General features: G+C 43.1%; 1 long non-coding RNA gene and 1 pseudogene across 1 annotated transcript; one reads left to right on the plus strand and one right to left on the minus strand.

Moving 5' to 3' along the window:
• Positions 1 to 1,442: 1,442 nt before the first annotated feature.
• On the plus strand, positions 1,443 to 16,991 carry LOC129681965 (uncharacterized). Its single transcript, XR_008720901.1, has 4 exons — positions 1,443 to 1,701; positions 2,889 to 3,007; positions 7,462 to 9,454; positions 12,269 to 16,991. It is a non-coding gene; the product is annotated as an uncharacterized LOC129681965 (long non-coding RNA).
• LOC129681877 (aldose reductase-related protein 2-like) lies at positions 4,551 to 6,352 on the minus strand (annotated as a pseudogene).
• Positions 16,992 to 24,449: the final 7,458 nt, after the last annotated feature.

Raw genomic sequence — 24,449 nt, forward strand, 5'->3', positions numbered from 1 at the left:
CCAGTTATCTACTAGCAATTAGATTTGTCCTTCAACATGCGATCTTTTGAACCCATTCTGAGACAAAATTACCTCCAAAGGGCCAGCATGGAGTAGATATGCAATAAATAGTTGTTGCATGAATGGGCAATTTTTTTTTTTTTAGGTATTATTACATGCCAGCAGCTGTTTTAAGAATTGTTTTAACAGTGAGCAATAAAAGTTCTTGACCTTAATATAATGTTTATGGGAGCTGGGCAACAAGCAAATAGGAGAAAACAAAATACATCGCATGCTAGGTAATTAGTAGTTCCAACAACTGAGCAAGCATAAAGCGACAGGAAGTGTCATTGGTGGGGTACATTGCAGTCAGGAAGTCATGAAAAGCTCTCTAAGGGGGAACACAAGAATGCAGAAGCCAAGAACCCACTAGATTTTTTTTTTGGTCTGACTTGGTCTTTTTTAAGAAAGGTTCTAGAGGCCCAGAGATTAGTTACTTTTCTGTTGCTATTATAAAGCACTGTGATCAAGTCAACTTATAAAAGAAAGGTTTTAACTGGGGGCTCACAGCTCCCGAGATCTGGAGTCCATGACCATCATGGTGGGAAGCATGGCAGCCAGCAGCAGGCAGGCATGGTGCTGGAGCAGAAGCTAAAAGCTCATATCTGTAAGCACAAGGCGGTGGGTGGGGAGATGACTAACTGGGAAGGATTTGGGCTTTTGAAACCTTAACTTCCACCCCCATGACAAACCTCCTCCATCAAGACCACATCTTCTAATCTTTTCCAAACAGTTTCGCCAACTGGTGGTCAAACAGTCAAACACAGGAGCCTGTGCAGACGACTCTCATTCAAACCACCACACCCAGGAATCTAGAAAATCATAGATTTCCGCTGCTCCCCTATTACGCGGCCACGATCCCACTGTTCTTTGTAACTCTAAGATTCTAAGATTCGCGGAAGCATCTGTGCTTAACTACACCAGGAAACATTGTCTGCCCTCTTTCCTCTACTCTTAGGAAATGGATTTTTAAAGTCCAGTTGTTTCATTTTATCTTCTATTTAAAAAGATCGATTTCAAGAGAAAAAAAATCAGTCAAAAACATCCATTCCATTTCTGAGTGCCATAGTAAACTGCAGGCAGCACGGAGGTCCTATTCACAGAGAAGCACTTGGGGAGCCTTTAATGTTAGCACAGAGGGCTGTTGCTTCAAGGCAAGGAATGCTGCACCCGTTATCCACCCAGAAGCCTGGACTGGACGTGCCTTCTCGCCCGGTGTCCTTTGTGGTATCTGTGTGGATGGAGACCACAGCAGACCCTGCCCCAGACCTTTATCATAAGCTTGATTGTTGTAGTTTGGGGGTTTGCTGTTGTTGTTTGTTCCAGTCAATCTATAGACCCCATCTCTACGAAGGTGTCACGTGTGCTTGACAGAGACTTTTGAGGTAGTTACACCGATCTTTATGTAGCTTACTTTATTCCTTAGGAAGATTTAGGTGTGCTTTAGTGTGCACGCTGGACTGAGTTAATTATCACTAAGAATGTTTCCACCAAATTATACTGTGCTTAAATATGCTTAAAATAAATCACTTGGGGTCAGACTCCCAAAGTTTGAACCAACACCGGCTACTTAGTCGTGTTGAATAAAACGGCCTTTTTTCCTCCCACGGATCATCGCTCTGCTGGATGTGGAGGCTGCAAAGACCCCACAGCTTGGAGAAGGTAAGAAATTCTAAAAATAGAGGTAAGGGGTGGTTAGAGTTCAGTTTTCTCACCCAAGGAGTCTCAAACTATAAGAGAGAGTGAAATAATACGGGTTCTTCTCCGTCTTCTGAGCAAGGCATTTTACACAGCTATTGAGATGTCTGTTTGCAAAATATTCAGAACAACGGCTCTAAAACACTGTACAAGTAACTGTGAAAGTCATTCCTTGGTTTCCCGTACAAGGAACCATAGATGTTGCCAATTGGAGAGGCACAGGGGTTAATGTGAAAAGAGTCTATGAAGGGGTGGGGCATAAAATCCCTGTCAATTATTTTGTAGTCCCAGCTGCAGTGATGCACGGCTTGAGTCCCCTCCAGGAGAACCAGACAGAGGAAGATCCTCTGGACACATCTTGGCAGGGGGCTATGGCTCCTACATTTAATGAGACTGATTTAGATACTTACGCTGCCTCCTCTTCCAAACACACCAAATTTGTGTTCATGTACAACAAATACTCATCCTCATCAATCTGATTCAGAAATTCAGTGGGTGCTGCCTCCCTTTCGGAGACTACTTACACCTCTCAAAGGCGAGGGACATAATCAACAGGAAAACGATTGGACCTTTTCCCATCCAGCTCTTGCGATGCCTTTAATTTTAAGCCCTCAACACCCAAATGTGTGTCAACAATGCTAATTTTCTTTTGAGTTCTTAAAGAATCTCAGAAAATCTGTTGCTGCCGGTGGCATGCATGCTCCATTTACTGATATGATATGAGAAAGTTTAAACAGGGATATTGTGACTCCTTGGGACAGTAAGCAAGTCTGTAAAGCTTCCTTAGCCCTGGGACAATACTGGAGATGAAAAGCAAAATATTATGAAGAATGTGCTGAACAGACAGAAAGGGATCTTAGCCATAATGTCCCTACTGATTCGGTCATGCTTGGGGAGTGTAATATGGTGGTACTCTAGCACAGATGAATGATTTGGCCCAGTATTTTGACCAAGTACACCTTTGTGAACAGCAAGCGCAGAGAACTGCTCCTGATCATGGAGAAGCTGTGGCCTCCCTCCCCACTTTATTTATTTATTTGCTTGACTTTAGAAAAAAAAAAATAATTAGTTCAATTTACATCTCGGTCATAGGCCCCTCCCTCCTTCTCTGTCCGCATTAAAACGAAAGGTAAATGAGTTTTCTCTTCAAGGTAAGAAAGCAGTGCAACAGAAGATTACTTCTGAGGAGGCTGTAGATACCCTGATCAAGCAGCTTGGGTTGGTGCAGCCATCAAACAGTGTGGAGCTACCGAAGCACCAGCAAAACACGGTGAGTTTTCTAACTGGGTAGCGGCTACTCAAGATGTTGGCAGCTCTTCTCATGTTGCAGCCATCGCACAGCAGATATTCAAAAAAACTTCCCCAAAGGGACCTTACTTTGAATGTAAGAATAAAAGACACTGAAAATACTGGTGCAAAAAAAAAAAAAAATCTAGTAATCCAACCCCTTGCTTTTGCTCATGATGTCAAAGAGGAAAAAACTGGGCTAAGGAATGGCAATCCAAATTTGACAAGGATGGTAATCCTTTAAACTCCCAAGGGGGAAACCCCCAACCCTAGACTCAAGGGCCAAATTGGCCTAGACAAACTGAAGGAGACTCAAAAGCTATATCCAGTCACTTAGGAGGAGCAACAGGATCTAGTGCAAAGGGACTGAATCCCTCAGCTTTATGGACAAGACCTTTCCCTGAGGATGGGCCTCCTGTGGTGACCTTATACACGGAGAACTATTCTTGCAGAAGCAGTCTAGATAATAACAGACCATTCTGTTATTATCAATAACAAGGCCCCCACACTGAGCAGTGTCCAGAGGCCCGCCTTTACAAGCTGTTGGAGGCCAGCAGGGTTCTTTAAAAAGTACTTATGTCTTAAATGGGACTGATGGAGATTCTTCCTCTGGCACTGTGCAGCTTTGTGTTGTCCCGGGACTTTCATATTATCTGTGGGGAAGAGAAACATTATAGCAAGTGCAAGCAGTTGGTAACCATTACCACAACGAATCATCTGATAATTACAATACAGGAAAGTATAACCCTCTAATTGGGGTCATTGGTCAAGGGCCATCCATACAGCCTTTCAGACTACAGTGGATCTCTGATAACCCAGTACGAGTTGATCAATGGCCCCGTCATGGAGAGAAATTAAAACAGGCCCAGCTTCTAGTGCAGGATCAACTACAGCTAGGACATTGGCCAGTTAGTCGGTCCCTGGAATGCCCCAATTTTTGTAATTCATAAAAAGGCAAATAATACATTTCCACTCTTCTATGGTTTCAGGGCATAAATGCTGCTCTGAAAACAGTGGGGGCCCTCCAGCCAGGGCTCCCTGCTCCTACTGTGATCCCTCAAGACATAACTTATTGTACTTGACTTAAACGATGCCTTTTCTCTATTCCTTTACATCCTGACGATAAGGAACATCTTGTACCCTCTCTTCCTACAATTAAACAATCAACACCGAATGACCAAAAACCAGTGGAAAGTTTTACCACAGGGATGAAAAATAGCCCCCACGTGTGTTAATATTAGGTACATGAAGCTCGGAAGCCGGTGCTGATTAAATCCCCCAAGGTATTAGTCATTCGTTGCAAGGATGAAGTTCTCCTCTCCTGCTCATCTAATCAACACTTAAACTAGTTCTGTGAAATAAACTAAGAGCACTGGGCGTGATGGTGCACGCCTGTATTCCCAGCCCTCGGGGAGGTAGACACAGGCAGATCTCTGTGAGTTCAAGGCCAGCCTGGTCTACAAAGTGGGACCAGGATGGTCAAAGCTACCCAGGGAAACCCTGTCTCAAAACAGCAACAACGACTATGGATTTGGCTCTGCTCTTTAAGTTGCTTTCCAGAGACTCTCAGTTAAACTTTGTAAGAGACAATACCTGCGCAGAGTGAGTTATCAGCTCATTAAATAATGCTGCTGTTAAAGCGTTAGCGCATAGAATTAATCCCTTAGCTCCTTAACCGTTACTTACTCTTCCTTCCTCATCATCACCTGCTGGAATTAGGGAACAACAAGGTAATGATATTATAGAATTTATGCATATCACGGTTACCTGTAACCTCTTTGTGTGAGTTTGTTTGTTAATGTCATGATTTTTATTATTTTATCTTTCTATCCGCAAATGTTACAGAGTTCCTGGTTTTTGACAAGCGGTTGGTCAGATCAAATTCATGGAAGAAATGTCCATCCGCTTCTCCGAGCCACACCTCCTAGAACAGCCTGCTCCTGGTTCAACATGGGGTTTTAAATAACAGCCTTGCCCACAGCACGACGGCATGCAGGCTTGGCTTAAATAGGACTCCAGAAGAGAGGTGCACATGGGCAGAGAGGGAGTCTCCTCAGGGGATTCAGCTTCAGGGCTCCCCACTGGGGGGCATTCTTCCACAGTTACTGTCTCTGGTTTCTGTTGAAGCTGAGGATCGTGGCCATTTCCTCGTCGCTCAACTGGAAGTCAAAGATCTGAAGGCTCCCATGTATTTGTGCTGGCGTCACAGTCTTGGGGACCCACTGCCACATAACTCTGGATGTGGAGCCAAATCAGAATCTGGGTTGAGGTTTTCTTGTGGTTTACAGCAATCTCTTTAAGCTCGGGGTCCTCTGGCTTGGCCCAAGGTCTCTCTGGGGAGCCCAGGCCGACTATGGGCCTTGACAATGAATGATCCCTTGGAGTGACGGCACTGGGATAGTTTCTCTGAGTGAGGTATGGGTGGCAGCGGGCTGGTCATTGGCTTGTGCTTCAGTCCAGGCTTATTCAGGAGCCTTTCACTCTGGAAGTGGTTGAAGTAGGAGACACCCAGGGCTTTCACCAGTCCCTGGTCCACCAGCTCCTCCATGCCCTCCCAGGCATCCGAGATCTTTATTTCACTAGTGAGAATATTGCCTTGGTCGTCTTTGAGGAATAACTCCTTTCCAGGCTTAAGTCCCAGTGGTCGGTGAATGAAACAGATGGTCCAAATGGTCCAGCTTCAGGTCGATGAGGGTCTTCTGAAAGGCTTCCTTCAGCAGTTTTCTCTCAAAATAGGAGGGCCACAACTTGCTGAGGTCTACCCGCTTCACAGCTTTCTCTTTCAGCTTCTTTTGGATGGCTGCTCTGACTTTATTCTCGTTCTTATATGCATACACACAGTCAATCTGGTGATATCCACCATCAATGGCTGCCTTCACAGGTTCCTTGACTTGGCCTGGAGGAGATGTCCAGGTGTCCAGGCCCACGATAACCATCTTTGCTTTGGTACTGAGCTCCACGAAGGCGACTATGGTTGCTGCCGAAATCTTTCTGGCAGAGTAGATGTCTGTGTCCTAGGTAAGGAGGCTGGGGATGGGGGCTTGTGTCCTGAATGAAGAAACGGATTCTTCTGTAACTTCTTATTTACAAGAAAGTATAGACTTGCTAATGATGGGAAGAGCGGGTCTTAAACAACTTACTGGTAAAGAGCCTACAGAAATAAAATGCAGGATGATTATTTTTTCCACACTGATATTAATTGGCAGGTAGTATTAGCATGTTCCTCGGAATCTATAGATAATCATCATCCTAAAGATCCCATTTTAAGAAGATACTCCAGTAGAATTACATAAAATTACAACTAATAAATCCTATAGAGATCCATTTTCATGTGTTTACAGATGTCTCTTCAAAAGGACAACGAGCTTATATTTAATGTACACATTTCACATCCTCCATAAACAAGATTGTACCGTGGTTGTCTGACCTCAATCACTCAGCTTTTATGGGATGTTTCTCGGCCGTTGAATATTTTAACTGGCTCTACATATCGTACTCAAACTGTTTCTCTTATAGAAACTGCTTAAAGATTTAAGCCCAAGCCCACTATTAATGTTATTTCACAATTATTCTTTGTCCTTCAGACATCTATAACGAACCTAAGCCTTTTTTTCGTATCCTTATGTTCTTGTTCATTCTAATTTTCTGTTAGCACCCGCGAGTGCTCAAGCCGATGTGCTAGCTGCCTCCTTGCCCCCTGGTCCTCTGTTACAGGCCACTCGAAGATCTCATGAACTTCATCAAAATTCAAAATCCTCACAAGTAGTTCTCTTTACCTCGTGAACAAGCACAGCATACCATCTGAGCCTTGTCTGTCCTTCTTCTTTTACCTCACTGCCCTCTGCTGGTATAATTAATCCTCAAGGATTAAAATCTGGTGCCATTTGACAAAAACATATTAGTCATATCTCAGAATTTGGAAGTTTAAAGTATGCTAATGTAACAGTTGATATGTTTAAATATTATTGTTGCTTCTTCTCACAAGGATGCCATCTCAGATGCCATCAATTGTTTATAACCTGTTTCCTTTCCTTTCTCCCATTCCAGCTAAAAACTGATAATAGTCCTGCTCATATTAACAAATGCTTTAAGGAATGTTGCAATTTATGGAATATTAACCATGTTATTGAAATTCCTTACAATCCACAGGGTCAATATATTGTGGAACAGCACCATCAAATATGTAAATAACATTTAAAAAAAGAGGATATAAATACCCACCTAAATCATCACATGTATGCTACATTTAGCCATGTTTACTTTATTTTTTTTTTCATTTTAAGGGATAGTGCTTCTTTTGCTGCCCCAAAACATTTTGCCTTGTAGGAGACACAGCCCAACGTTAATTTTTGTTAAATGAAACTATCTAGAAACCAATCAGTGGAAATGACCAGTTGTTCTTCTAACATCGGGGCAATGCTTATTATGTCTTCCCAGAAAATGGAGTCCCAGATGGCTCCTGCTCCCGAGCATCTGACCAAGCCAACGCTTGGAGACAGGAAGACTTTAGCTCATCAAGTCAAGACCTTAAGAAGAAAACAAGGACACAATACTACTGACCCCCAAAATGTTGCTGTTATGTTTACTGACTGTATTACATGTTAATTTTCAGTTTGCCAATATAGAATCCAAATGCCTTCTGTCAGGGAGAGAAAATTCACGCCCCTAATAGAAGACAGTATGATATTGCTTTGCCATGCGAAAGGTTGTTTTTATACACTTTAAAAAAGTACCAGTACCAGGAGTCATTGCTACACGCAAAGAGACATTTCAAAAATGGCCTGTACGATTAGTAAAACTACTAACATTGCAGCAAGCATATTGGTAGAAATTAACCAAGAAATGGGTGAATTGAGAGCCACAGTCCTACAGAATGGCACTACTCTATATATTATTCGTTGCTCAATCATAATCTTGATGGTCAGCAATTTCCTTTTAAAGTATGTGTTGCTTTAATATGACAGATGTCTCTCATACTATCGATGGTCAAATTAATGATCCGCCCTAAAAAGACAGACAAAATCTCTCAAGCAACCTTTGAAGGCCACCCTGACTAAGATGGCTTTCCCCTTTCCTTGGTCCCCCGATAACGATTCTTGTAATCCCGTTCTGCTTGTTTGTAATAGTTAGACTAGCCATGCAGGCAATGTATACAACCTCAGCCTCTACTACAGCCCCCACTTTCTCTTTAAAAATTAAAAAAAGTGGGGGAGATGTTGGAGTTGTGGAGGGCCTTATGCTCACAGATAAGCACTAGGAGAATCTGGAATGTTGGCACACAGGGTTCTTGCTGCTCTATCTGTTACCTTCCCAGAAGCCTGGGAGGGACATGTCTGACCTTAGTGCTGTCTGTGTGGCCAGAGACCACGCCAGACCCTTTTCATAGACTTCTTCATCCCAGTCAACCCTCAGACATGTTTAAGGAAGGTGTCACCTGTAGTCAACCTGTAGGACCTACCTCCGTGGAAGATGTCACGTATACTTTACAAAAGAGTTTCAATGTAGCCACACCCGCTCTTTATTTAGCTTATTTTATTCCCGAAAGAGACTGATGCATGCTTTATTGTGCGCCTAGGGCTGAGTTAATTATCAGGAGGAAAGTTTTCACTAAATTGGGCCGAGCTTAAATATGCCCTGCAACAAACCACTCGGGGCCGGACTCCTGAAGGTGTGTTGAATCGAACCGCCTTCTTGCCTCCCACAGAGCGTGACTCTTCTGGTTGTGGAGAAACCTCAGAAACCTCCCGCAGTAAACAAATGGGCTGACGTTGCTCTGAAAGTTTGGTTGCAGCAGTTTCATACATGAACTACCTGCAGATCACAGAGAGGAGTGGGATCCGGTGCAGGTGCTCTACCTGGCTCTGGCCCCTGAGGCTGATATTTCCAGGGGCGGCCTAAGTCTCATCAGTCAAAAACCCAGTAAGCTGACCAAAGCCTTAGACAAGAATTGTGATGGCATGCATGTGACCTCTAGAAGCTCAAGCAAGACTGTATTTCAGCATGGGGCAGGGCAGGTGGCCAGCCCAAGCTGAGGGGCTACATGCATTGGAGTGCTTCTGGGAGAGGGAAGGTCAGTTTTCTTTAACTATGTATGACCCCTGATGTGTTGACCACACTGTGGAACAAACCCTGTGCCCAGGAGTAGGCGACCAACACAAACTGGACTTGATGGGGGTTGAACATAAAGTTGAGTGGGTAGGGAGGTTGGGAAGGATCTGGGAGAAGTTGGGAGAGAGGGATGAATATGGTCAGAATGCATTGTATCAGATTCTTAAAGAATTAATAAGAAACATTATTTTTTAAAGGAATAAATAACAATGGTCTCCAGTTACAAGGATCTCATGAAATGGCAGGCTTCACAAAACTGAAATGGAATGGTACGGATGCTCCAGTCAAATAATGTGTAAAGTTCTGCAAGATCTCACGGGAGGTAATTCTTTGTTTCTGGAGCATTGGAAGCTCTGATGGAGGAGCTGTTGGTGTTTGACCTGGGTCCTTGGGAGGACATGGGGAGGGTGAATAAAGGAAAGGAGGTAGTTTGAGAGAGTGTGGCTTGTTAAGAGCCAGGTTGGCTGACCCAATGGGTATGTGGAAGGATCCTGGGGGAGAGGAGGTTGGTGCAGTTTGAAAGAGAAATGCCGTATTTCAACATTCCCCTTTCCATTCAGCTCTGCCTGCCCATTACCAGAGCCAAGTAATTTAATTAAGTACCAGCTCTTAAATGAGATGCAGCTGTTTAGCAGATTATCTTCTACCCAAGATGGAGGTACATCTTGGCAGTGGGCATCGAATTTCCAAGGCATCTAATTTGTGAAGCTATAAAGGGAGAAGGAAACACAAGACACAGTGATCATTCTTTAAGAGCACTGACTCATTGCATACCCTTTCTCTGACTGTATCACCACACACTTTAGACATTCCTGTTGGCTTTGTCCGGTCTGGACTTGGAGGCAGAGATACCTACTGGCTAGGGACCTGGGGCGTGGCCTTGCTTGTTGTCACTCAGAAAGGAAGAAAGAAGAAACGAGAACACTGATAAAGATTTTAAATGCCACAAATAAAAGCTGTTCTATGTTCAGCACTTGCAAAAACCCAGGCAAGTCTCAGCTGCTTCAGGTAGGACTGGCTGATCCCGTCTGAAGCCAGGCTCAGTCCCAAAACAGAACTTTTGTGTTCACTCTTCTTCACTCTGGTTGGGGATGTTCTCTCTCCAAAAGACTCATGGGTAACTCCCCCACGGCCTTCCCTGACCACCCAACGTAAACTTTTCCACCATTTTCCACCCTTCTGCATCATTCTCCACTTCCCTTGCTCCACTTTTTTTTTTTTTTTTTTTTTTTAGAGGGGTAGAAGTTTCAAGACAGGGTTTCTCTGTGTAGACCTGGCTGCCCTGGAACTCACTCTGTAGACCAGGCTGGCCTCAAGCTCATAGAGATTCACCTGCTTCTGCCTCTGCCTTTGTCTCTTGAGTGCTGGGAGGCAGTGTCACAGAGAAACCCTATCTCAAACAAGAACAAATAGAACAAAGCCTTATATTCTTGTCATTATTCTCTAAACAGTGTAGCAACTACTTATTGCTGTTAGGTATTATTATTAATCTAGAGACGATTTAAAGCTCATTGGAGAGTGTAGGATACATACGCACTCATTTTACATAAGGGACTTGCTCACCCAACAATTTCTATATTAAGAATCCTAGAACCAGTCCCCTGTGGTTACCAAGGGAGGATTGCACTATTTAGTGTCTTTTTTCTCTTCTCAAGAATTTAACTTCCAAGGGCAAGGATTTTTTGTCTGTTCTGTTCATTGTGGGCTTTGTAGCATTCAGAGCAGGTCTAGACACGGGTTACAGTTTCGCAAACATTTGTTCAGTGAGTGGAAGATTGGCTGGTATGGATCTCCTTGAACACAAGAGAATAATGCTATATAAAGCACCGTCCTGAGAGTTGCAGCCAGGGAATGGTGAGGCAGGGTTAGAAATTCAGGTCTGCATGATGAGAATGGAGGCTTTGCTCTCTTCACTTCCTCTCACACACTTATACCCCTTAGAGATTCTTGGTTCCCCTGGTTTAGCTCCAGTTCCTCCAGTTCTAGAGGAATGGCAACTCCCATTCATCTGTCTGGTTTGTTCACGGCTGTGTCGATGTGAAGAGACCTGTATACTTCAAGGTTCTTCCCTCTGGGCCCTGGATTAGGCACACACCCAAATGTCAAGTTCCAAGCCCAAACCAAATGCAAAGATTTATTCAGCAAGGCAAAGGGACAAGATGGCTGTAGCAGCAAATAGCTTTGCAAGTGTTCATTTTAAGGGGGAAAAAAGTGGGGAGGTCTGTATTAGAATGAGCTAGGATGTATTGGTGAGTTCTGATTGGGTGTGTTCATTAGGTCGGTCAAAATAATGAATTTTGATTGCTGGACCTTGATGTTTTGGTAGTTAGGCCTTGCTGGTCAGTCTAAGAAATGAGACAGCGGCCAAATAAGGGACTAGACTTTGGTAGCCAGCTTTAGGAATGTAATCTAACAGTTTAGCAAGGCGGGCAGAAAAAGGTAAAAGGTAAAACCTGTTGGTGCCATGTTTGCCATGCTCTGGCCTGTGAGAGCCCTTCACTGAGAGCCTCTCAGTGTGTGTTAAAGAAACTGAGGGAAGGCTGGAACATGGGGGGAGGGGGTGACAGGAGTGGGGACTGGTAGGCTCCACACCTTTGATGCCTTGTGATTGGTTGGATGCCTAGCCCCTCTTGATTAAAAGGCTTAGTGATTCCTTAGTGAGCAAGTGGAGCTCAATCCACTCACCCAGCTAATGAGTGGCAGAGATGGCATTTGAACCCACATTTCCAGAGCTCACTTGTCATGCATAAAGGACTCCCATTTAATGCTTCCTAGCCCATTCTACCCAAAGGTAACAGCTGTCTGGCCAGAAGGTCCACTGACAATCAATTAGGACCGATGCATCTCATTCAAGGTCAGAGCTTTTGGGGACAATGTGAAATTCACTTTTAATTCACAACTCCCTAGTTGTATCCATTTATGTAAAAACTTTCATGTTATTTAAACCCGAACCCCCCTTGGACTTCAATGGAAGCTTTGAATCCATGTGGAAGGTCAAAAGCATTTCTTTGAAAGTGTGTAGGGACCTGGTAGAAATCATATTAGCATATTCATTATCATCAGGGTTCTTTGAATGTGGCTTCTAGCCGTTCTCTGAAAGTGATTGGAGAACTATGGCTCTTTTTTGTTCAAAAAGCCCTGGACTGAAGCAAGGCTGCCCACTGGGTGCTGCAGCATATCTTCCAAAAAGCAGCCATGAATCTGTGCTCCATAAGGCCGTGGTAAAGTGTCACCCATGAGGAATCTCCACAGTGACCAAACCTTGTTGGAATCTGGAAGACGGACCTCTCTCCATCATTAAGACTGATTTGTGGCAGGGCCCGGAAAGCAGTGCTCAGCTGACAAAAGATGACCTCCTATGGAAGTTAAACCCTGTTCACAGGAGGACCCTGGGTGAGGCCAAGAATTAGGGGTACACCTGCAGGGACAAAGTAGTAAGCGCCAAGAGTAGTTAAGGGAACATGGTAACCCTAATGCCCAGGACTCTTAGACTATTGAATCCAATTCTTAGTGATGAGTGGAAGAGATCATTTGCTATGAAAAGTTTTCAGTGTCCCGGGAGACCTTCTATGCACACAGAAACATGCCCCCAAGCATCAAGGTTCCAAAACAGGAGGTACCATTGGGTCATCCCAGCTGACATCTTGGCAGCTCAGAACATGGTAAGAAGTAGCTAGGCTTTCCATTGGGAATGTAGAGCCAATAGATCCCAATGGCCAAGGGAACACTGGAGAAGAAAGATTGGAGTGGGAGACAAGGAGGACAGATGGGGAAAGGAGACAGCTTCTAGGTACTGATCTCTAACACAACCACAGAATTATTGGTTTCCTGCAGAGAGCATCATGCTTGAGGCCTTAGCAGGAGTCAGTTTTGGACGGGTAAGATGTGACATGGATATGACACACAAGTGAAGTTGTTAAGTGGGCAGCTGGGCGTGTGTCTGTGACTTACCCCAATGGTGTGGGAAGACCATGAAGGGTACCAGCTGGAGGTAAGCATTCCAGGGACTGAGCCAGGATTCTGGTGACACAAAACTAGGCCAGGCTCTGTCTTCTGGTCCTCCTTGCTCACAGGCAATGACCTACTACTGTTGATGCTGCTTCCCAGTTCTAGTTACGCTACAGTCAAAGGAGGGGGCTGACTCAACCCCACTCACGAATAAAGGCTAGGCAACCTCTCAGCTGGTCCTGGTCACACAGGTTAGTGTAAAGCTGCAGAGATTCATGGGTGGGGATTCTGAGCAAGCGTCTCAGAACATAGTTGAGTCCTTGGGAAATTACGAAGGATCTCTTGCTCAGCTACATTGATGGCCCTCACTGGATTAGGACTGGTTTTCACCTCCTCCTTTTCCTTGTGCTCCCCTGAGCTTTTTGGCTAACTCTTTCCCCAGGCCTCCATTCCGCTTTAAATGATGTGATCTGCAGGGTCGTCCAGCTTTCATGATGTGATCTGCAAGGTTGTCCAGCTTTCATGGTCTGGTGTGACTTTTCCTGGAACAACGGTGCACTGGGAATGACCAAGGGGATTCCAGACGCAAGGCTGGAATTGGGGAAGCGGCTTTAGTTCATAAATGCAGCAGGCCTAGGCAACATCAATCCAAAAAATGAGCTTCAGTTGAGTTAAGCACCGCATTTTACACCACTTCTGTCCCCTTGCCTGCTTCCTCGCCCCCACATAGCAACCCGGAGTGACATATTTTGATTGGCTATAATAAGCTTGTTTAGTAGAGTTTGCTAAATTCCTCCATATGCAGAAGGTTTTCCTCAAGCAGAACAATTAGCTACAGACCATTTATAGCGTAGAGGGGAGAAGTGAGGACCGAGGCTGCAGATCAAACATGGTGCTACACCCCAGGGTGTGGCCCAGCCGGTTGCAGGTGTTTCCCGTCAGCTTCTTAGACCCTTCTACTATTTTAATCTCAAATCCCTTCTAGGGTCTATCTTACCCAGATTTTCTATTACTGTGAGTAAACACCATGACCAGGAGGGTTTACTTCACCTTACAGCTCTTGGGAAGTCAGGGCAGAAACCCGGAGGCAGAGACCATGGAACAGTGCTGCTTAGCAGCTTGCTTCCAGTGGTTCAGTCAGCCTGGTTTCCTATAGATGCCGGGACCACCAGCCCAGGGTGGCCCCACCCACAATGGGCCAGGCTCTCCTACCTCAATCACTAATTATGAAAATGTCCTTCAGGCTTTCCTACAACCCTAACTCACGGAGACATTTTCTCAATTGATTTCCTCCTTTCAGGTGACTTCAGATTGTCAAGCCGACATGGGACTACCCAGCACAAGGTCAAAGAGCATCATCTGTCATCCCAGGTGGTACCCAGATACTCTGAGAATATAATGGTTCCAACATGCCTGGACAGGGCTTCTAACACAAGGGGCTGTCACTTACTCAGCATGAGTCTCCAAATGTTGGAGGGCAGAATTCCTTGGTGTGTATGTCTCAGTGTGTGTGTGTATTTGGATACATCCGTGTTCTAAGGGAACGTTAGCACATTTTTTGTCAGATTCTGTTTTTAAGAACCTTATAGTTTTTACATACATCGAAAGATAAGTCTGGCTTAGGGAGCTCAGTCATTACCAATGAAAAAAAGATAAAAGAATGTTAACAGAATGTTAAAAATTATATGTATGTATATATGTACGTATATTTATATCTCTTTTTAAAAGTCTTCTAAAGAGAGCAATAAAAACTATTAGGAGAAGGAAAACAAAAACCAACATAACATTTTCCTAACTATCACTCATTTAAGACCCAACAGAAGGTTTTTGCCATGTTTCCAGTTGGGGCTGTGGCAGTGAGGCCACAATAAAGATTGGGACAAGTGTGGATAATGTCGAAGTGTGTGTAATGCATAAGGAAATGAAAAAAAGCCTACTTGTTCCTGTAGGTCGTCAAATCCCCGAGTTTCTGCTACGCACAGTCTGCTTAGCTCCCAGAGCAGCTAGAGCAATGACGCAGACATCTTGCCGTCCTCCAGTTTCTAGGCTTCCTGGCGTCAAGCAAGCATGTCCAACAGGGGTGCCCCTGGGGCTTTACACCCAGAACAAGGGATTCAGGCCCTCATCCTTACTAGTTAGGACTTGAATTTATGTTCTTACACAGTTGCCTTGGCTTTGTAACTGTCCTTCAGAAAATGCGTTCAAAATGCTATATAGCTAAAGAGCATAATGCAGCTCTGGAGAACAATATGCAAACTGAGCACATATTTTGATTTTTCGGAAGTGTTGACCCTGGAGGAATTTGACTTCTTGTTGAGTGGCTCTTAAATACTTTTTTTTTTTTTTTTTACAGTATATTAAATTTTTTTAACTAATATTTTCAGGGGTTTTTTTTGTTTGTTTGTTTTGTGATATTCATCAGAAACATATTGTGATAAGATTGATGAATTTTGGCAGTTATAGCTCTCGTAAGTAGTCATTGGATAAACCCTCATATGCATGGAGCCATATAACATCTAACTGTATTCATGACTCCTACGACCATAGCAAGGGAATCATCTTCCTTTTTTTTAGTCTTAAGCTCAGGGGGTCCTGCAGAGACTGCTGCACCAACCCAGGACCATGCATGGAGAGGACCTACACCTCTTGCCCAGATGCAGCTGATAGGCAGCTCAGTCTCCATGTGGGTTTCCAAGTAAGGGGAGCAGAGGCTGTCTCTGACATGGACTCTGTCGCCTACTCTTTGATCACTTGGCCCTGTTGATGCAGCCTTGCCAGGCCACAGAGAAAGAGGATCCAGGCAGTCCTGATGAGGCTTGACAAGCTATGCGCAGATGGCAGAGGAGGAGACTGTCAGTGGACTAGGGGAAGGGGATGACGGGAAGAGGCAGAGAGGGTAGGACTGGGAGGAGTTGAGGGAGGGGTCTTCAATCAGGATATACAATGAATAAATTGTAAAAACATTTTTAAAAAATCCTTCACAGGTGTCCCCAGCTGCTTAGGTTTTGGTTGATTCCAGATGTTGTCAACTTGAAAACCAAGATGATCCATGACACCAAGTATAATACAAATCTTTTTTCTTAGCATCATAATCAGGGTAACATCCCCCAAACCATTTGGCTTGTGGCATCCAGCTGACTAGACACTCCCAAAAGGTCATCCTGATATAATTGATAGACTTTTGTTGATTATTTTATATTTTTATTTATTGTTGATGGCAAAAATATAGTCTACTTGAATTTTGTAACTATTTGTTTATAGTCTTAAACACATTTGGAATTCCTCTGGGGACCCCTTTAGAGTCACTTAGATATCAAAGGACTCAGATATTGTCCTCCTACCCCTGGAATTAGCTTTGCTAAGAGGAGGAGAATAGAGGGCCAGGGTAAAGGGTACGGCCAGTGTGCAGGCCCCACCAACCTAGTGGTAGGCGTGGGTAAAAAAGTTCCCTTGTCCATAGCACCATCATATTTCAGCTTGTGAGATGAGTACCAAGCACTTCTCGTTGCTCCTTGTTTGTCTGAGATGTTCACAGTGTGGGTACAGGCTCCAAGATGCCACATTAGACAAGAGAACTTATCCCCCTGTTGTGTGAGACTTGGGAAGTAGCTCTCCTTCCCTGTGGTGAAGGAGGCATTTGGTGGCTTTGCCGGTGTAGTCCGGAGCAGGAGCAATAGATTCCCGCAAGCCTTGTTTCCCCACGTGTTCCTACTCTGCAGCATTCATCACCTGGCATGCAGCTACCCACATGGGATCTGTGTCCTGTCCAAGGGAAGGAGCACTATTTTAGCCTGAGGATGTCCTGATATGCAAGCATCATGTATTTTAAATTTAGTCCATTTGATCAAAGTATTTCAGTCTCTATCTCTAATTCTTAGAGACTTACTTAGAAAAAGGAAAACCAAAATGAATTCTATCTGCACTGTGTCCTTTCTCTAATAAAGTTTTGTATGATTTGCTGTGAGTGCTGGCCCTCTGTCTGACCCTGTAGTAATAGGAATTACAAACCTAGGAACCACTTCTCTTAGAAGCTGGGATACCTCACATGAGTAGAAAAAGACTTTTATCCAGCTGGAGAAGGTACAAAGATAAGCAAGTATCTGTAACCCCTGATTTGGGGAAGTTCTGTAAAGCCAACAACTTTTTTTTTTTTTAATTGGGCTTTTTCAAAATTCTGTACTTAGGGAGGGCCTAAGTCACTGTCATGGGTTATTCTGGGCACAGGGTCATATTGCTCACAAGTTCGCTGGGTGTTCTGGCGAGTCAGAAAACAGAGTTGTCAGTCTGACATCGTTTCCAGAGCTCTCTGGCTGACATGAGTTTTCTAAAGGAACTGTTTCACCGATGCAGGAGCAGTGGCCTCAGGGATGGGTATCTTTTCTCTTTAAATGCCCAATAGTCCCCCTTTTCAGAAATGGCCTGAAACAGCCATTTATTGTTGTAATTGGGGTCCTGTTTACTTAATTAGGCTGGGAATCGATGTGGCTTGTCCCAATGGCCAGTTCTTCCTCCACTCCACTCCCCTCCCCCCATTTTGGGGAAGTTGCTAGTTTTGTTTCCCAGTGGGCTCTGTGGTTGCCCCGGGCAGCAACAATGTTTCCCTTTTGCATGTAGCAGGAGAGAGATAAATTTACCCACATCAGCAGCAGTAGCAGCGGGGAGGGGGAAAGTCTTTTGTCTATTTGAAGAGCCAGGGCTCTGCCCTGTATGCATTTTAGTTTTTATAACCCCCTTTCAATGGTAAGTTACATTCCTCTCACATACTTGTTTAGCAATGGTGTAGAGTCCCATGTAACTATAACTGCTATATTGTATCACATGTAGCCTGAGGTCCCTGGGGACTTCCTTTCTTGTAGGATGCACTTTGGCTAGAGTTGAGTCTCTGTAGACCTAATGGCTTCTTTGATCAAAAGGAAAGCAACTTATCACAAGAGTCTCATTGTCCCTAGGATCCTGGTTCACCCTGGATTCTTTTTCTGGTTTTTGTTTTGTTTTGTTTTTGTTTTTTTGGTTTTTTTTTTTTTTCAGAAAAAAACTATGTGCACTACCAGGCCAGGCTTCCCCATGGATTTTAAGGGCCAAAATATTGGATTTCCCCTTTGACCCTCTGATTCCTTTTTGCGTAGGCTTTCAAGCTTTGCTGAATACTCAGAAGGACAGCATTATTGGCCATATGCTTTAAATCTATATAATCTAAATGAATTCTAAACAAAACATCCCAAAGAGTTTTAAATAAGTCTTGGCTTTGATTTGGCTCAGTTTCCCCAAGTGGCTAAAGTTTAACAAAGTTATCAAAAACTAAAGCGATTATCTAGATTAGATAACCTACTCCACCTTGTTTTTTTGAGTCATGGTTTCTCTGTGTAGCCCTAGCTGTCCTGGAATTTGCTGTGTAGACCAGGCCATCCTTGAGCTCACAGAGATCTGCCTGCTTCTGCTTCCCAAGGGCTGGCAGTGTACTTGGGCATGAGCTTCCATGCCTGACTCTAAGCACAATTTTTAGAGTTATTAAACATACTATCCTCAAGTCCTGTCTTAGTGTGGGTGTCTATGCTGTCATGAAACACCATGACCAAAGCAACTTGGTGAGGAAAGGATTTTCTTGGCTTATGCTTCCATATCACTGCTCATGCTTGAAAAATGTCAGGACAGGAACACAAACAGGGCAGGAACCTGGAGGCAGGAGCTGTGGAGGGGTGCTGCTCACTGGCTTTCTCTTCTTGGTTTGCTCAGCCTGCTTTCTCATAGAACCAGCATCTCAAGCCCAGGGTGGCCACACCCACACTGGGCTGGGCCCTCCAACATCAATCACCAATTAAGAAAAGTCCATATAGGCTTACAGCCAATCTTACAGAGGTATTTTATTGACTGGGGTTCCTTCCTCTTCAGTAGCCCTAGCTTGTGTGAAGCTGACATAAAATTAGCCAGCATAATAGAGCCTTTGTCAGCTTGACACACAAACAAATCACTGTTAAGCCACAACTTTTCCTTTCCTGTTCATCTCCACGATCACACATGTAAATCCCCATTACACTGTAAATGTCCCACAGTCTTCAAAACTTAAACACTTAAAAATTCAGTATTCTTAAAATAGTCAGTCTTTTTTAAAATTCAAAATCTTTTTAAAAGTTCAAAGTCAACGGTGGGCTCCTTTAAAATCACAATCCATGATAAAACAAATTTAAAACACAGCCCCAGGGGAGGTACCAGACAGAAAACTTCAACCTGAAGAGACTAATCACACCCCAGGAAACAGAAGAAATAAATAATATCAGACCAGCAAATCAAAGGAAGCAAGGGAAAATCGACACACCACCACAACAAAATAATGGAGTCAACAAACACTGCTCGCTAATAGCTGCACATCAATGGACTCACTTCCCAATAAAAAGACACAGGTTAACTGAAAAACCTCTGGCTGCATCCAAGAAACACACAGACATACATCAGGGTACAAGGATGGAAAAACATGGTCAAAGCTGACACACCTAAGAAGCAAGTCCTTGTAGCCACTTTAATATCTGACAGAAAAAAAAAAAAGACTTTAAAACAAAACCAATCAGAAGAGATAGGGAAGGACACTGCATATCCATCAAAAAGAAAAATCTACCAAGATGACATTGCAATTCTTAACATCTGTGCACTAAACAGAAGAACACTTTCATAAAAGGAACATCACTGGAGCTTAAGTCACACTTGACACTCAAATACTGATAGGGGGTGACTTCAATATCACATTCTTGGTAATAACAGGTTATCCAGATGAAAAAAAAATTAATGGAGAAATCTGGCACTAACTGATGTCAAAAATCAAATGGACCAAATAGATATGTACACACCATTTCACCCAAATAGAAAAGAATATATCTTCTCAGCAGCTCATGTAACATTCTCCAAAACTGACCACATACATGGACACTAAGCAATTCTCAACAGACATAAGAACATTGAAATAACACCCTGCATTCTATCTGACCACCACAGATTAAAGCTGGATATCAGCAAAGAAACAACAGCTTACAAACTCATGGAAGCTGAACAACTCAATGCTGAAAGAGAAAATGGAGCAAGGCAGAAGTTAGTAAAGAAAACAATTTTTTTAATTAAAAACTTTCTAGAAATGAATGAAAATGAAAACCTAGTATACCCAAACTTATGGTACACAATGAAGGCAATTCTAAGTTCATATAGCATTAAATACCTACACACACACACACACACACACACACACACACACACACACACACACAAATGGAGAGATCTCATATTAGTGACTTATCAGCACACTTAAAGCCTCTAGAACAAAATGAAGAAATAACATCCAAAAAGAATAGATGTCAAGAATCAAACTCAGGGTTGAAATCAATAAAACAAATAAAAATTAATACAAAGAATAAATAAAATAAGGAGTTGGTTCTTTGGTAAAATAAATAAGATTGACAAACCCTTAGCCACTTAACTAAAAGGTGGAGAGAGAAGATCCCAGAAAAACAAAATTAAAAACAAAAAGGGAGACATAACAGCAAACATGAAGAAAACCAGAAAATCATAAGGAAATACTTTAAAAACCTATACTCCACCAAATTGGAAATTCTGAAAGAAATGGGAAGTTTTCTTGAGGTAGACCACCTATCAAAGTTAAATCAAGATCAAATAAGCAATTTAAATAGTTATAACCAGTAGTGAAATATAAGTAGTAATTAAATCTCCCAACCAAAAAAAGACCAGGGCCAGAATTCTATCAGATTTTCAAAATAGAGTTATTCCTGATAATCTTCAAATTATTCCACAAAATAGCAATAGAAAGAACAACCAAGGGCAAGACAGTTTTGGAGCAGAATTCTATCAGATTTTGAAGAGTTAATGCCAATACATCTTAAATTATTTTATAAAATAGAAGCAGAAGGAACATTGCCCAATTTATTTCACAAGGCTGAATACCCAAACCACATAAAGACCAAACAAAGAGAATTACAGACCTATTTTCCTTTTGAACATAGATGCAAAAATTCTCAATAAAATGCTTTGCAAACCGAATTCAAGAACACATCAGAAGGTCATCCACCATGATCAAGTAGGCTTTAACCCAGCAAAGCTAGGACGGTTCAATATACATATAATTCATACATGTAACTCACCATATAAACTAACTAAATGACAAACACCACATCATCTCATTAGGTGCAGAAAAATCCAAAAATCCTTTGACAAAATGCAACACTCCTTCATGATAAAAGTCTTGGAGATATTAGAGATATAAGGGACATGTCTAAACACAGTAAAGGCAGTTTACAGCAAGCCCATAGCCAATACCAACTTAAATGGAGAGAAACTCAAAGCTTTTCTACTAAAATCAGGAACAAAACAAGGCTGTCCACTCTCCCCATACCTATTCAATGTAGTAACTGAAGTCTTAGCTAGAGCAGAGTAAGGAGATCAGGGGATAAAAATAGGAAGGGAAGAAGTTAAAATATCTTTATTTGCAGAGGATAATAACATACATAAGTAACCCTAAAAATTACCCTAGGTAATTCCTAACTGATAACCACTTCTAGCAAAGTAACAGGATACAAAATTAACAGACAAAAATCAGAAGCTCTCCTATACACAAATGATAAATAGATTAAAAAAAATCATGGAAACAACACATTTCACTGTAACCTCAGAAACATAAAATATTTTGAGGTAAATCTAACCAATACCTGTATGATAAAACTTTAAGATATTGAAGAAGATATCAGAAGATGAAAAGATTTCTATGTTCATGGTATCTCTAGGATTAATATAGTGAAAAGGGCCCATCCTACTAAAAGCAATCTACAGATTCAATCCAATCCCCATCAAAATTCTAACAGTTCTTCACAAAACTTGAAAGGGCAATTTTCACCTCCATCTGGAAACTCAAAAAAACCAGGAGAGTTAAAACAATCCTGAATACTAAAATAACTTCTGTCCCCACTCTTAAATTGTACTACAGAGCTATAATAATAAAAACAGCATGGTATTGGCACAAAAATTGAAGACCAAGAAATGTTCATATACCTATAGACACCTGCTTTTTTTTTCCTTTTTATTTATTACAATGTGTTCACTTTGTATCCCAGCTGAGGCCCCCTCCCTCATCCCCTCCCAACCCTACCCTCCCTCCGTCTTCTTTTCCCATGCCCCTCTCTCAGGCCACTGATAGGGGAGGTCCTCTTCCCCTTCCATCTGACTCTAGCCTATCAGTTCTCATAAGGACTGGCTGCATTTCTTCTTCTGTGGCCTAGTAAGGCTGTTCCCCCCTCCCCACTCAGGGGAGGTGATCAAAGAGCCAGCCACTGAGTTCAAGTCAGAGACAGTCTCTGTTCCCCTTACTAGGGAACCCACTTGAACACTGAGATGCCATGGGCTACATCTGTTCAGGGTTTCTAGGTTATATCCATGCATGATCCTTGGTTGGAGTATCAGTCTCACAAAAGACCTCTGGACCCAGATTTTTTAGTTCTGTTGCTCTCCTTGTGGAGCTCCTGTCCCCTCCAGGTCTTTCTATCTCCTTCTTTCATAAGATTCCCTGCACTCTGCCCAGAGTTTGGCTATGAGTCTCAGCATCTGCTTCCATATTCTGCTGGGTAGAGTCTTTCAGAGGCCCTCTGAGGTAGGCTCCTGTCCTGTTCCCTGTTTTTTCCTTCTTCAGTGTTGACAGAAACTCTCATGTCAATATAGTTCTTGAATCTTCAACTGGTCACCTAGCCTTAGATGGTAATTAATAATTACCTTCCTCTACTGCTCATTCTATAAGTGGTATTCCCTCCACTTATAGCAAGCACCTTAGTGGTCTTGGCTCCTTTTCTGGAGGAGTGACTCATATCTCCATTCCTAAAGGATCTGTGTCCTTTCTTATCTTGCTTGGATCCAGTTACCTGACTCAGCTTCGCTGCTCCAACCTTGGAGTCCATGCTGAATCTTTGCATCTGGGACCTCTTGCCAGGAGCCAATACCTATAATAAGTTCCTCCTTCACACTGGTTTCTCCACCTGCCTTCCCCTCACCCACTATCACTCTGCCTGGAGGAAGTTCCGGCTGTTTTCTTTCCATTTTATTTCCTCGCTAGGCCGTCTCTTCTCACTTCCCCCCTTTCCTGTGGACCAACAGGGATTGAAGATCTAATCCAGTAAACCTATACAAGAAGGAAGAAGACCCATTTCTTCCTGGGAGACCCTGTGTCTTTAATAAGTTATCTTTCTGGTAGTATCCTTATTAGTTGGGTGATGGTGTTGGAAGAAAGGGAGAAACTTCCATCAAAGTTTCCCTTGCTGGCTGGATGATTTCACTCAGTTCCCTCCCCACATTAGTTGATTGAACACACTGGTGAGGGAATCTGGGGAGATCCAGGAGGGAGGGAGGAAGGTGGGCTTGCTTCACCATCAGTTCTGGGGACACACCTGATACCAAGGGTCTCCTTATTGTTCTGGTCTTTCTCCTATGCACCCAGGACACTCAGCATCTTTCATGTCAAATTATTTTTCATAGGGGAAAGGAATTTTAAAAATCAGTCAGTTAAGGCTGGAGTTGTAGCACAGTGATAGCATATTTGCTTAACATACATAAAGGCATTAGACCAATTCTTAGCGCTACAAAGAACTAAACCAAGCAAAAGCTTTCAAAACCAAAAACCAGACCATATGTCCACAAGTGAACAGCTGAGAATTCAGATACAGCAGAGTAAGGGACAGAGAGAAACCAAGGTTTCTTGCCCTATCAGGTCAGAGGAACAGGCTTCTTTGTCTCAGGGTCATTTTTTCTGGAGCTTGGTAATTATTAGATGATTCTGAACAACAGGAAATGCCCAGGTAACATTTATGAACCCAGGTAAGTAGAGACCAAGTTTTTTTAAGCACATACCCTGTCTTCATTGTATCTGGTTGTTTTTACAAGGCTCACTGTGCCTGCTTTTCTGGGACTCAGCCTCTATTTTCTCTAATTCTAGAAGTTGTTCTAGAGCAGTAGACTGGGTGACAGTGATGTCTGTTGAATGTGTTGGTCCCTCCAGGAAAAGGGAGTCTAAGGCTCTATATCAGAGACCAGCTCTGTGGGCAGAAGCTTGGTCCCTCCCTAATCTGGGGGGGGGGGTCCCAGAAACCCAGTGCCCAGCCAAACTGGTAAACCTTCTTTGACTGTGGGCTTGGGGGACGGGCAGAGATCTTAGCCACAATGACCACTTCCCTCATCGTGGCTCAAATTTCTGCCCAGGCCCTGCTAAGTGTGGGCAACCGGGATATATAAGGCAGCCCAGGCTGGGAAGAAACCCAGCCAGAGGCTCCTGGTCTCATGCAGAGCGTCGTCCAGGTTTGTCACCCAGCACACGTCAGGGCTGATGCTTCTTCACC

Source organism: Psammomys obesus, unplaced genomic scaffold (assembly GCF_907164565.1).
Source record: "Psammomys obesus unplaced genomic scaffold, mPsaObe1.curated_primary_1811, whole genome shotgun sequence".
Taxonomy (NCBI): Eukaryota; Metazoa; Chordata; class Mammalia; order Rodentia; family Muridae; genus Psammomys; species Psammomys obesus.